Source organism: Lepidochelys kempii, chromosome 4 (genome assembly GCF_965140265.1).
Source record: "Lepidochelys kempii isolate rLepKem1 chromosome 4, rLepKem1.hap2, whole genome shotgun sequence".
Lineage (NCBI taxonomy): Eukaryota > Metazoa > Chordata > Testudines > Cheloniidae > Lepidochelys > Lepidochelys kempii.
Genome location: NC_133259.1, coordinates 132858158 through 132873683, shown reverse-complemented (window position 1 = coordinate 132873683; position 15526 = coordinate 132858158).

Genomic DNA, 15526 nt, shown 5'->3' with positions numbered 1-15526 from the left:
AGCTAGATTATGTACATGCTGATCTGATTAAAAAAAAAACCCCTGTCTAGTTTCAGACAAAATGTGGACTGTGATTGCCAGAGCGACAGTTCAGGATGAGATATTGAAGAGAAAGTAAGTAAGGCTATTAGCACAGAGTGGGTAGGACAGTTCTTCCCAAATGAACAGTGACATTGAGGAAGCTCCTAAGGCTTTTTGCATATGCCAAAAACACAGACCAAGTCAAGGAATGAGCCCACGTTCATGGCACAGGAAAAAAAGGCCCTGGGGTGGGTTCGGTCACAGAAACCCCCTTGGGACTACCACCTGATGTGCTGACTACTTCTGAACCCATTTTCCCTGCCAGCTTGGGACTTCAGTCCCCTGTCTTGTTGAGCCAGACACTCTAGCCTGCTGCAAACACAGACCCAGGTGTGAACCATGTCCAGACTTAACTGAAAACAGCTTAAGAAGTGCTCCTGTCTCTAGCACCCAAACCCCAATGGGATCCAAACCCCAAATAAATCTGTTTTACTCCGTGTAAAGCTTATACAGTGTAAACTCATAAATTGTCCCTCCTCTATAACACTGATAGAGAGATATGTACAGCTGTTTGCTCCCCCCCCCACCCCGGTATTAGTCACTAACTTTGGGTTCAATAATAAGCAAAAGTGATTTTATTAAGTATAAAAAGTAGGATTTAAGTGGTTCCAAGTAATAAAAGACAGAACAAAGTAAATCACCAAGCAAAATAAAACATGGAAGTCTAAGCCTAATAAAGTAAGAAATTAAATCTCACCCTCAGAGATGTTCCAATAAACTTATTTCACAGACTACACTCCTTTCTAGTCTGAGTCCAGCAATCACGCACACCCCCGTAGTTACTGTCCTTTGTTCCAGTTTCTTTTAGGCATCTCTTCGGGGTGGAGAGGCTATCTTTTGAGCCAGCTGAAGACAAAATGGAGAGGTTTCCAGGGCCTTTTATATTCCTTCTCTTGTGGGTGGAAACCCCTTTGGTCTCCTGTTCAAAATCACAGCAACAAGACAGAGTTTGTAGCCACCTGGGCAAATCACATGTCTATGAATGATTCAGCTTTTTGAAGGCCAACACCACTGTTTATATATTAGTTTGAATGTTCCCAGGAAAGCTCAGATGTGGATTGGCATCTCCCAAAGTCCATTGTCAGTTAAGTGTTTCTTGATTGGGCACTTACTGTCCAATAGTCCTTTCTCAAGAAACTGACCAAATGCTTCACTGGGGCTACTTAGAATCAAACACATTGAGATACAAGTACATAGCCAATATTCATAATTTCAAATACAAAAATGATACACACATACAGACAGAATAATCATAACTAGCAAACTACAACCTTTCCATAGACAACCCACTTGGCCTCCTCTGTACAAGACCTGGTGCAATCATAGGACCCTGGTTGCAACAATGATCTATATGGTCACAGTTCATGTCAGTAATGTCACAGGCCCCATGGAGCAAAGAAAGCATAGATTTCTTAATACTGACCAGAAAAAAAACCCTATGTACTTGCCTACGGTAATATTCACACTTCCCTGAGATAGCCTTACTAGAAGAAGACAAAGCCCTGGCTGGGATGATTTAACTGGGAATTGGTCCTGCTTCGAGCAGGGGGTTGGACTAGATGACCTTCTGGGGTCCCTTCCAACCCTGATATTCTATGATTCTATGATTCTAAGATACGACAACTAAACTGGTGAATGTGCATATCAAATCTATTTTTCCTAGACACGGTACACCCAAGATAGTAATGTCTGACCATGGGCCACAGATTAGCGGGCATGCGTTTAAGCAATTTGCAGTGAAGTTTGCATTTAGATATGTAACCACTAGTCACAATTTCCCCAGCCCAGGGGGTTGGTGGAAAATGGTGTCTGCATAATAAAGTGGCTACTGTACAAGGCAGTGCAGTCAGCTTCTGATCCGTATTTAGCATTGTTAATTTGGTGAATGGCACCAAAGAAGCATGGCTTGTCACCTGTTGACATTTTGTTCAACCAAAAATAAGAAGGCCGGCACTGTTAGAAGCTGATGTCAGAGTCGCTGGGGACTTGCAGCTGTAGAAAGAGACAGATAAGTCAAAACAAAAAAATCAATATGGTTTGGGGTTATGGGAGCTGCCACTGCTTTCTGAAAATGACGTCTGATGGGAAACAATAGTAGCAAACAGCAGTGGTGTCACAAGAGGTTGCCCTGTGGTCGTGTGAGGCTGTCACCCCGCATGGGCATTTACTGCAGAGAAATAGGCGCGACACCTTCTCCAAATCAAATCCCAGAAGGGAGGGAGATAAGGGGCGCTGAGGTTGCCATTTTGCCCGAGAGGGTCCCTGACAGGCAACAACAGCAGGAAATCGAGACAACGGAGCTCCAGCACCTGGCACCATCAGAACAAATGGGCTTGCCGCCCCCGAAAGCTGCAGTGCTTATGTTTCAGGGGAGCTGTAGCGGTCCACGCCTCAGTGCAGGGCACCTGAGAGGCTAACTGAACAGGGCTAGCAAGTTTAAATTAACGTTGGTTATAAATATTTGTAATTGGGTGTGTTATATTAATGGTGGGTTTTAAGTGTTATTGCTATTACGTTTTGGCTTGACAGGGAAGCTGTGGTATTGGGATCTGTACCTTAAGGGCTGAACTTCCCAGCCTGAGAGTCTGAGTGGGGCACTGTGAACCTCTTGTTTTGCATCGCCAGTGGGAGTTCACTGAACAGAGTGAACTCTTGCAAGTACCCAAGTGGTAAATGATTCCGGAGTACCGCAGCATGTTAGAAAATAACAACAGAGCTTTTAGTAAGAGCCAAACTGAACTGCAGGTGGTGGAAATGTTCTCCCTGAGTTGGGGGTACTATCAGAAGAGAATCATGCCCACATCCCCTCTTCTTTGTATTCTCCCGGATTCCCCCCACAGGACAACAGACTGGTTCTCTGGAGCCAGTCCCGGCTCTGCCTCTCTTTTGCTGGGGTTGGCGTTGTTTGCTGCCTCAGCAGGTTGTTGGTGGTAGGTGGGAGATGCCGAGAGCATGTGTTATTTTTTCCCTTGCTCCCCATGCTGAGCTTTGAATAGATGCTGGAAGCAGAGACACTAACCTGCCACCCGGAGATCACGCCTAATACCTCTTTATTAGAGCCTGACAACCCTGGATGCGCAATTAAAGCATTTTTTTTGAAAGCGAAAACAAATCAGTATCTGCCTTAACCAACTTTGACAGTCAGTAAATTGTAGCCTTGGGATAGCGTGTGCTGACGCTCAGCATTTAAGGGAAACAACAGGCTGGAGCTGTTTCCCTCGCAGCATGGCATTCTCTGCTCTTTTCAGATAGCGAAATTACAGCCCCACATCAGAGGAGACGGCGCCCTAAACTCCAATCCATTTAGCCGTTGCTCTCCCTTGCACACCGGCCGCTTTCTCTGACGCAAATGTTAATGGGGTGTCTTAATAACGCCAGGCTGCATAATTTATGGTACTCGGGATTTGACCGACAGGAGAGAGTAGCATCTCTGCTGGCAGGTAATTTGGCAATTCGGACTGGATGTCTTTGTCAAATTACATTCTGTGGCAGGGGATGGGATAGAGGGATAGGAAACTGGTCTCAAGACTTTGATCCTACTGGTCTTCCATACAGTGCAGGGTGGTGGTGGTAGGGGGTGTGGAGATGGTTGTTATGCTCCTGCACAAATAGAAGCCATGGGGTAGGATACATGGCCTGCTGTGTCTCTTTTGTGCTACTTCTCGGCACCACGGGAATAGATTGTGGCCCCAACTCTCCTGCTAGACTACCTCCAGTGTTGGGCAGGGGTCTCCAAAAGGCATACAACTAGCATGGGCAGCTCCTACAACACCATTCCTGCAGGCACCAGTGCAGAGGGCGAGGGAGAGATTTACTTGGTGTTGGTCCTGCTTTGAGCAGGGGGTTGGACTAGATGACCTCCTGAGGTCCCTTCCAACCCTGATATTCTATGATTCCATGAGAGTAGCTGGAACACATTACATGTAGCCCTTAAGGACAGCGACCAGCTGGTGCAAGTTAGGGCAGGCCCCAGGGTTGTCCTAATGCGGTGGTGCCCAAACTTGTCCGTTCTTACCAATAATGGAATCTTTCCGAGCCCCCCTCTCCCATTACTGCACAGTTGGCTCAGCAGAGGAGCTTGGGCTGAAGGTGGAGCTGGGGGCAGAACTGGGAACGGGGGAGGAGCAGGAGTGGAGTGGAGCTGTGGCTGGGGGCAGAGCTGGGCTGGGTGTTGCTCCATCCTCACTCCCCGTGGGGGCTAGCCCGGGCTCCACCACATGTCCCCTCTGAAAGCTCCTCCATCCCCACCCCGGGGGGTGCGCCCCAAAGTTTGGGGCCACTGCTCTACTGTCAGGTTTCAGAGTAACAGCCGTGTTAGTCTGTATTCGCAAAAAGACAAGGAGGACTTGTGGCACCTTAGAGACTAACCAATTTATTTGAGCATAAGCTTTTGTGAGCTACAGCTCACTTCCCGGATGCATCCGATGAAGTGAGCTGTAGCTCACAAAAGCTTATGCTCAAATAAATTGGTTCGTCTCTAAGGTGCCACAAGTCCTCTTTTTCTTTTTGCTCTATTGTGTATTGCAGTCAGGGATGGGGAAGAGATTCAGGGAGCTGTAAGCAATTCTCTAGTTTTTTCCCCCTCTTCCCCCTCAGCAGTGCCCAGAGAATCTAGCCCTGTGTGTGGGCATAAGGCCCAGGATGATGCACCAAGCAGGAGTAATTCTCAGGCCCTTTGTGTGCTCTTTCCCGTATTCACAACTGCGCAGAGTATAAAAGGGCTGGGAAGTAGGTGGAGAGTAGGTGTGCTGACAGAGGCAGGTATCCAGACCAATCCTCCATTGACTCAATGGGGCAATGTGGATTCCCACCAGCTGAAGGTCGGGCCCATTATGTCAATTCAACGAGGGTCAGAGGAATTCTAAGAGGATGACTTTACAGCAGGGGGAAATGTCTCATCAAATGGAATCCACAGATCAAAATATAACATGGTTTTATCATTCTTTTGACAGGTAATTTTCTCCACAGCGTGACTAGCCCAAATCTTTGTGAACCACCAATCTCTTTGGGCTGCAGCAGTTAATCTTGCTGCAAGAACAACGAGGAGTCCTTGTGGCACCTTAGAGACTAACAAATTTATTTGGACATAAGCTTTCCTGGGTTAAAACCCACTTCATCAGATGGATGGAGTGAAAAATACAGTAAACAGTATATATAAGAAAAGATGGGAATTGCCTTACCACGTGGGGGGTCAGTGCTAACAAGGGCAATGTAGTCAAGGTGGACGTCACCCATTTCCAACAGTTTACATGAAGGTGTGAATATTGGCAGATGGAAAATTACCTTTTGTAGTGACCCATCCACTCCCAGTCTTTATTCAGGCCTAATTTGATGGTGTCCAGTTTGCAAATTAATTCCAGTTCTGCAGTTTCTCGTTGAAGTCTGTTTTTGAAGTTTTTTTGTTGAAGCATGGCCATTTTAAAGTCTGTTATTGAGTGTCCAGGGAGATTGAAGTGCTCTCCTACTGGTTTTTGAATGTTACAATTCTTGATGTCTGATCTGCATGGCAAAAGGAATCAACTGTTAAGAATAGGCCACTTCCACCTTAATTGAATTGGCGTCATTAGCACTGACCCCCTCCCGCTTGGTAAGGCAACTCCCATCTTTTCATATATATACTGCTTGCTGTATTTTTCACTCCATGCCTCTGATGAAGTGGGTTTTAGCCCAGGAAAGCTTATGCCCAAATAAATGTGTCAGTCTCTAAGGTGCCACAAGGACTCCTCGTTGTTCTTGCTGATACAGACTCACACGGTGACCCCTCTGAAACTTGCTGCTCTGAGAATGGCTCTCAGCATTTTCCTACCCAAATGGCTCTGCACGTGCAGGGACTGTGATGCGGGAAAATGAAGGGTAACAAGTGGTGATCAGTAGGGAATGCGGGGTACCCGATCCTGCATTCAAGGTGAGCTCATGGCCACATGGCTGCCAAATTAGGTGGAGTGCATAGCTGATCAACAGGATGAGCCTCACATGAAAGCCCATTAGTCAGGTCCTCAATTGGTGTAAATCAGCATAGCTCTATTGAAGTCGGTGCAGCTATGCCAGTTCAGACCAGCTCCAGATCCTGACATAAGTCTCCTCAGCAACTCATCCTTCACCCTATTTTTACCTTGCAGTCCTGAGTAAGTGAGCAGCTGTGCAAGGTGTTGGAGCCCCAGTTTTCCTCAGGGCTGAGGACTATGCCTAGCTCTCAGCCTCCCCCGTGCTCAGGCATAACATCCACTTGTGACTTTGTGATGGAGAACCAACACTGTGCGTGCTGTGGGCGTAAGTGTGTGGGCTGAAGGGAGGTGTGCACGGTGCCATGCATCATGCCAAAACAAGACTAGAAGTTGAACTACTTTATTGGATCCCCAATAAAGATTGTTCAAAAATACCCATGCACGGCTTGAAGTGTCAGTCTTCACCTACATATTGTGTGTGTTTGAATCAGATTATCTAGGTCACATTTTGTGCTGATTTGCACTTCATGCAATCGGCTTGACTTCATTGGAGTTTCCTGAGTTGGCACAGAATTCGGTCCACTGTCTCTGATTCAGAACATAGGCCCCTTAGAGCAGGGACTTTATCCTTCTCAGTTGCAAAACGCTGAGCACTAGGGCTAGTCAACAGTTTTCAGCAGAAACCAGGTTTTTGATGGAATATTAAGTTTTTTGACTAGCAACATTTTTTTGAGAAAAGTTTCTGTTTTTTGTGGAAAATTTCAGTTTTTCATAAACAAAAACCCAAATACCAAAAACACAAAACATTTCAGATTGGATATCCTGCCATAATGTCTCCTGGGAGTTGTAGTTCGGCTTCCTCATGTCCCTATTTTTCTCTATAGTCTGGGCTCACCAGTCACACTATATCGCCCATGATGCTCCGTGGTCAGGGACTCCCATGATGAAACTGCCTCCCTTCTCTATGAGGGGTGACCATGGCATATCATGGGAGATGTAGTCTGACCATGGAACCAGGCCCATAGAGGAGAATGCGACCATGAGCTACCTCAACTACAACCCCCCTGAAGCACTGCAGCAGCAGACAGGCCTGTAACTAGAGCTGATCCAGAGAATAGGAGGGTGTGCTATCTTCCAGGTGCTAAGATACGGGATGTGGATCTGAGGGTGAAGAGGATCCTAAAGGGAGCGGGAAAGAATCCACTGATCGTCCTTCATGTGGGAACAAATGATAAGAGTAGATTCTCACTGGAACGTATCAAGGGAGACTATGCCAGGCTGGGGAAGACGCTTAAGGAAATCGAGGCTCAGGTGATCTTCAGTGGGATTCTGCCTGTTGCTAGAGAAGGGAAATAAAGGTGTGACAAAATTATGACTATCAACAGACAGCTTAGGCAGTGGTGCTATAAGGCGGGCTTTGGGATGTATGGCCACTGGGAGGCATTCATGAACAGACGACAGTTCTCTCGGGATGGACTTCATCTGAGTAGGGAAGGAAATAGACTTCTAGGATGGAGGCTGGCACAACTGATCAAGAGAGCTTTAAACTAGGAATTTGGGGGAGATGGTTGGGAGATGTCCAGGTAATCGCCACCCTGGATTTTAGCATTGAGAGGGAAGAAAACCAAGTAAGAAGGATACAGCCGTGGGTAGGAGAATGGACATAAGGAGGAAGGGCAGTGTGGATACCAGTCTAATAGGTTATACTGGCTGTAGAATGACCGTGCCTAATCGGGTACAGAATGTGAGTGAGGCCAAACAGCAAAAATTAAGATATTTGTACACCAGTGCGAGGAGCCTGGGTAACAAAATGGAGGAGCTAGAGCTCCTGGTGCAGGAAGTGAAACCAGATATTATGGGGAGAACAGAGACCTGGCGGAATAGTCGTCATGACTGGAGTACGGGTATTGAAGGGTCTGTGCTGTTTAGGAAAGACAGAAATAAAGGTAAAGGTGGTGGAGTAGCACTGTAGATCAAGGATGAGGTAGAATGTAAAGAAATAAGAAGCGATGGAATGGATCAGACAGAGTCCGTCTGGGCAAAAATCACATTGGGGAAGAAAACTACTAGAGCCTCCCCTGGGATAGTGCTTGGGGTGCGCTATAGACCACCGGGATCTGATTTCGATATGGATAGAGCCCTCTTTAATGTTTTTAATGAAGTAAATACTAATGGAAACTGCGTGATCATGGGAGACTTTAACTTCCCAGATATAGACTGGAGGACGAGTGCTAGTAATAATAATAGGGCTCAGATTTTCCTAGATGCGATAGCTGATGGATTCCTTCAACAAGTAGTTGCTAAACCGACAAGAGGGGATGCCATTTTAGATTTGGATTTGGTGAGTAGTGAGGACCCCATAGAAGAAAAGGTTGTAGGGGACAACCTTGGTTCAAATGATCATGAGCTAATTCAGTTCAAACTGAATGGAAGGATAAACAAAAATAAATCTGCGACTGGGGTTTTGATTTCAGAAGGGCTGACTTTCAAAAATTAAGGAAATTAGTTAGGGAAGTGGATTGGACTGAAGAATTTATGGATCTAAAGGCAGAGGAGGCCTGGGATTACTTCAAGTCAAAGCTGCAGAAGCTATCGGAAGCCTGCATCCCAAGAAAGGGGAAAAATTCATAGGCAGGAGTTGTAGATCAAAGTGATCAAGAAAAAGCAGGAAGCATACAGGGAGTGCAAGATGGGAGGGTTCAGCAAGGAAAGCTACCTTATAGAGGTCAGAACATGTAGGGATAAAGTGAGAAAGGCTAAAAGTCAAGTAGAGTTGGACCTTGCAAAGGGAATTAAAACAAATAGTAAAAGGTTCTATAGCCATATAAATAAGAAGAAAACAAAGAAAGAAGAAGTGGGACCTCTAAACACTGAAGATGGAGTGGAGGTCAAGGATAATCTAGGCATTGCCCAATATCTGAACAGATACTTTTCTTCAGTCTTTAATGAGGCTAATGAGAATCTTAGGGATAATGGTAGCATGACAAATGGGAATGAGGCTATGGAGGTAGATATTACCATATCTGAGGTAGAAGCGAAACTCGAACAGCTTAATGGGACTAAATCGGGGGGCCCAGATAATCTTCATCCAAGAATATTAAAGGAATTGGCACATGAAATTGCAAGCTCATTAGCAAGAATTTTTAATGAATCTGTAAACTCAGGGGTTGTACCGTATGACTGGAGAATTGCTAACATAGTTCCTATTTTTAAGCAAGGGAAAAAAAGTGATGCGGGTAACTACAGGCCTGTTAGTTTAACATCTGTAGTATGCAAGGTCTTGGAAAAAATTCTGAAGGAGAAAGTAGTTAAAGACATGGAGGTCAATGGTAAATGGGACAAAATACAACATGGTTTTACAAAAGGTAGATCATGCCAAACCAACCTGATCTCCTTCTTTGAGAAAGTAACAGATTTTTTAGACAAAGGAAACGCAGTGGATCTAATTTACCTAGATTTCAGTAAGGCGTTTGATACCGTGCCACATGGGGAATAATTAGTTAAATTGGAAAATATGGGGATCAATATGAAAATTGAAAAGTGGATAAGGAACTGGTTAAATGGGAGACTACAGCGGGTCATACTTAAAGGTGAACTGTCAGGCTGGAGGGAAGTTACCAGTGGAGTTCCTCAGAGATCGGTTTTGGGACCAATCTTATTTAATCTTTTTATTTCTGACCTCAGCACAAAAAGTGGGAGTGTGCTAATAATATTTGCAGATGATACAAAGTTGCGCAGTATTGCCAATTTAGAGAAGGACCGGGATATCATATAGGACGATCTGGATGGCCTTGTAAACTGGAGTAATAGTAATAGGATGAAATTTAATAGTGAGACGTGTAAGGTCATGCATTTAGGGATTAATAACAAGAATTTTAGTTATAAGCTAGGGACGCATCAATTAGAAATAACGGAGGGGGAGAAGGACCTTGGAGTATTGGTTGATCACAGGATGACTATGAGCCGCCAATGTGATATGGCTGTGAAAAAAGCTAATGCGGTCTTGGGATGCATCAGGCGAGGTATTTCCAGTAGAGATAAGGAGGTTTTAGTACCATTATACAAGGCACTGGTGAGACCTCATCTAGAATACTGTGTGCAGTTCTGGTCTCCCATGTTTAAGAAGGATGAATTCAAACAGGAACAGGTACAGAGAAGGGCTACTAGGATGATCCAAGGAATGGAAAACCTGTCTGATGAAAGGAGACTCAAGGAGCTTGGCTTGTTTAGCCTAACCAAAAGAAAGCTGAGGGGAGATATGATTGCTCTCTATAAATATATCAGGGGGATAAACACCAGGGAGGGAGAGGAATTATTTAAGCTCAGTGCCAATGTGGATACAAGAACAAATGGATATAAACTGGCCATCGGGAAGTTTAGACTTGAAATTAGACGAAGGTTTCTAACCATCAGAGGAGTGAAGTTCTGGAACAGCCTTCCAAGGGAAGCAGTGGGGGCAAAAGACCTATCTGGCTTCAAGTTTAAACTCGATAAGTTTATGGAGGAGATGGTATGATGGGATAACATGATTTGGGCAATTAATTGATCTTTAACTATTCATGGTAAATAGGCCCAATGGCCTGTGATGGGATGTTATATGGGGTGGGATCTGAGTTACTACAGAGAATTCTTTCCTGGGTATCTGGCTGGTGAATCTTGCCCACATGCTCAGGGTTCAGCTGATCGCCATATTCGGGGTCGGAAAGGAATTTTCCTCCAGGGCAGATTGGCAGAGGCCCTGGGGGTTTTTCGCCTTCCTCTGCAGCATGGGGCATGGGTCACTTGCTGGAGGATTCTCTGCACCTTGAAGTCTTTAAACCATGATTTGAGGACTTCAATAGCTCAGACATAGGTGAGAGGTTTATTGCAGAAGTGGGTGGGTGAGATTCTGTGGCCTGCATTGTGCAGGAGGTCAGACTAGATGATCATAATGGTCCCTTCTGACCTTAATACCTATGAATCTATTTCCACATTGAAATATTTTGGTTTTCAGCCAAAAAAAAAATGGTTTTCAATTTTTTGCCAAAAAGTCAAATTTCTTCTGTGGACAATTTTGCTGAAAACTTTCCCCCCCATTTTCATCAAAATGTTCTGTGAGGGGGAAAAAGCCCATTTTCCAACCAGCTCTATTGGACACACTGTCTGCGCTCAATAAATAATGCACATAAGTGATCTGTTGATCATTCATTATAACTAATGGGACTTCACAACAACATTTGAGGAGATGTACCAGGTGAAGAACACCCAGCCATACTGGTCTAGGTACACACCTGCAGTCCATGTTCACGTGGTGGGAAGGGAGCAACTTCTGATATATGAATGCCAAACTGCATGGGAAATTAAGGGTATGTTTACACTGCCATCAGGACAGCATATATAGACGTACGTGAGCCAGCTGTGATCAAGCTAGCTTGCTAAAAATAGTAGTGTACTACAGCAGTGCAAGGAAAGACCTAGGGTCCCAGGTGGGATTATACTCAGGCAGTTAACCCCTGACGCCATGGCTACACTGCTAGTTTTAGTGAGCTAGCTTGGGTATGCCAATATGTGCCAGAGCTGTGGCTCCCCATTGCAGTGTAGACACACCTATGCTCTTTGTCAGTGCTGAAAACCAGAAGCACCCACAAGGAAACCTCACAAGGTGCTAATGATTCACAATGAGATGCTGTTCTGCAGCTGGATTCTCTTTGTATGGCAGATGTGCCTCCTTGACAGGACACTTCATGCTGAGCATCCATTAGTGAAAGTGCTACGTAAGTGCAAATTATTATGATACAGCGGGCCAGATATTCAGCGGAGGGGAATCAGCATCGCTCTTTGGACATCCATGGAGCTATGTTGATTTACACCAGCAAAGGATCTGGTTCAATGGGCCTAATTCTCTGTCTTTTGCACCAATATTAGTCCAGTGTCATTCTATTTATTTTGATGGGGTCTGTGATAAGTGAAGGGGGAGGGGTAGCTCCCTTATGGACACCCAGCCAGCCAGTTAGCTGTACAATTCCTCTTGGTGTCTGTTGTCTGCTTGCTTTACCTGTAAAGGCTTAACATACCCACAGGTAAAAGAAAAGGAGTGGGCACCTGACCAAAAGAGCCAATGGGAAAGTAGAATTTTTTAAAATTGAAAAAGAAACTTTCCCTTTGTCTGTTTTCTCTGGGCTGCAGGAACATGGAGCAGAAATGCTATAAGCGGGAATGCTGTGCAAGGTTTGAACCAGGTATGAAAAAGTATTTTCCATAACTAGAAGAAATAATTTGGATAGAGAATGTTTAGATAGACACTATCAGGTTTATTTCTTATTTTGGCTTGTGGATTCCTCTGTGCTAACCCCAAATGTTTTTGTTTTGCTTGTAACCTTTAAGCTGGACCTCAAGAAGGTTATTCTTGATGTTTAATTTTTGTAAGTGGGTTTTTTAAATCTAGCAAAAGCCTAAGTTCCAGATGTATTTTCTTTCTTTTTGCTTTTAATAAAATTTACCTTTTTTAAGAACAGGATTGAATTTTTGGTGTCCTAAGAGGTTTGTGCATATTGTTTAATTAGCTGGGGCAACAGCTAATTTCCTTTGTTTTTTTTCTCAGCTCTTCCCCAGAGTGGGAGTGAAAGGGCTTGAGGGTACCCCATAGGGAGGAATTCCCAAGTGCTCCTTCCTGGGTCCAAAGGGATTTTTTTGCATTTGGGTGGTGGCAGCGTTTACTAAGCCAAGATCAGAGAGAAGCTGGAACCTTGGGAGTTTAATACAAGCCTGGAGTGGCCAGTATTAATTTTAAAAATCCTTGCGGGCCCCCACTTCCTGCACTCGGAGTGACCGAGTGGGGATTTGGCTTGAAAGGGCCACTTCTGATTTGTTAAGCAAGGGGAAAATCAGGCCTATTCTGTTTGAAAATGCTTATTCAGCTGCACTTTGGCTTTTTGTCTGCAGACTTTTCTCTGTATAAATCCAGAATGAAACACGTTCCTCAAAGTTAAGACTCCAGGAAGGGGTCTGTAGGAATTTATTCGCAATAAACAGCACATCATCTGCATACAAAACTAATTCCACCCATGACACCAGGGCCCCGAGATCCCTTTCATTAAATTATCTTGTCTCATTAACTGTGCCAAGGATTCAGTGTCGAACAAAACTGATCACACAGGCAAAGGTCAACCTTGTCTTGTTTCCCCATGCTTGAATCAAAACTGCTTAGGGTGATGTTCATAACTGGACCAGCTGCTGTCGGGAAATGTGTGGGGAAAGAGCATCTGCCTAACAAAAACCGTGTGTATTTTGGGGATTTATTTAGCATCTCAATTAGTTGCCATTTAGTGCCATTTAATGCTTCTCAGACTGTTTCATCCCCTGATTCTTTTCTTACGTACACTACTTTCACTTCATTTTAATCATTCAGCTGGCTTCTGTGCAGTTTTATTTATTATTCCAATCACCATAGCACCTACAGCCCTGAGCCAAGATCAGGGCCCCTTGTGCTAGGCGCTGTACATATACAGTAAGGAAGAATCCCTGTCCCCAAGATCTCATTGTCTATACAGACAAGACAGGCAAAGGGGGGATGGAAAGGAAGTATTATTATCATCCCCATTTTTCAGATGAGAGATTGACAGATTAGATGACTCATCCATGATCACGCATCAGGTCGGTGGCAGAGCTGGGAATTGAAACCAGATCTCCCAAGTCTAAGCATGATGCCACACACACAAGACTGACAGGAAGTTACCCTGGACCTTCTCTGTGGTGGAGGGCAACTACTATGATCACACAGCACACTTAACGCTTTAGGTTAGTTAAAGCTTGATAGAAAGGAAAGTGCTGAAAGGGTCAGCATGCAAACTGAAAGGAGATGGCTGTTGCTTTCTGCATGGATAGCTCCAATCACTCAGCTGACTTTGCAAACCATGCACCTTTCCTCTGAGAAAGTAAACATGGATTTGTTCGTCCTTGTCACTAAGGGCATGGAACTTTCCCTCTTATGTCGATGATGAAAGTGCGGTTCACTACTGTTTACAGCTAGTCGTTGTGCCATAGAATGCCATTCATTGCATTAACACAGTGTAGTATTAACCGGGGAGTTATTCTTTCTGGCAGCCAACAGTGTTTGAGACTAAAAATATCACACATAGTAAAATCTTTAAATTGTCATTTTATTCAGTTCATTTTATAAAACCGTACGTTTAGTGGCTTGAGTGTATATATGCTAACTTGTGGGGTTTCAATCTGTCTTCACAAATTTGCACTGGTGTCATAATGAAGTGATTCTCAACCTTTCCAGACTACTGTACCCCTTTCGGGAGTCTGATTTGTCTTGTGTACCCCAAGTTTCATGTCACTTAAAAACTACTTCCTTACAAAATCAGACAGAGAAATACTGACGTGTGACAGCACGCTATTATTGAAAAATGGCTGACTTTCTCATTTTTTACCATAGAATTATAAAACAAATCAATTGGACTATAAATATTGTACTTTCATTTCAGCATATAGTATATACAGTGGTATAAACTAGTCATTGTTTATATGACATTTTAGTTTCACTAGTGCTTTTTATGTAGCCTGTTGTAAAACTAGGCAAATGTCTAGATGAGTTGATGTATCCCCTGGAAAACCAACGCATACCCCCAGGAGTATGCACACCCCTGATTGAGAGCCACTGTTATAATGAAACCTTTTAAAATTTGGGGTACTACTACCTCCCCCCACACAGCTGTTTTGTTAGATACATACAAACAGACATTGTCTTATAACTATTTAAAATTAAAGTGCCCAAATGCAATTTTGTATGGTACTGTACAAAATACAGTTGTGGCTAGCAGAATAGCTGCAAGTACATCACTATTCAGTTCTCAGCCTGACGAAAACATGTATTTTCTTAACACTTAAATTGTTTAAGTGGATATACTGTAAAGACAGTGTTTGTCGTCACATATGTAGTCTTCAAATAGAGGTTATTTAGGGACAAAGAGCTATTAGCAATTTTCAGTCAAGTGTTTATAAAATATCATGGTAAAAGAAAGCAATTGTCTGTTTTTTTCTTTGATGGCTTTCATGCGTGGTGTATTGCCTTCAGGTAAACGGTCGTACAAAAGGTTTCCCCTGGGTTTGAGTATGTTCAATATACCCTTTCCCATGGGCAGGTTTGGTTTAGATGAATCAGCATTTTCCAGTTAAAAATGTTTAATCAGAAAATTTCCAACCAGCTCTACTATTAATTCGTGCAACTGTCTTCCGAGTCGAAGTCTGATCACCAAAGACATTTAAAACAAGATCAAACTGAGCACTAGAAAATGCTATGTATGGACGGCAAGGGTTGGACTGGAGGGTTTTATTTTATATTATTATTTATTATTATTTATGTAGCACCCAGCAGACTTAATCATGGGCCAGAACCTCACTGAGGGATGTTCTATGCAGCCACAGTGCAGAAGACATATCTCTAATTTCCATGAGTGTATGATCGTTAACTGAGATTATATCAGAAAATAGTTATTTACACAGTACCATAAATG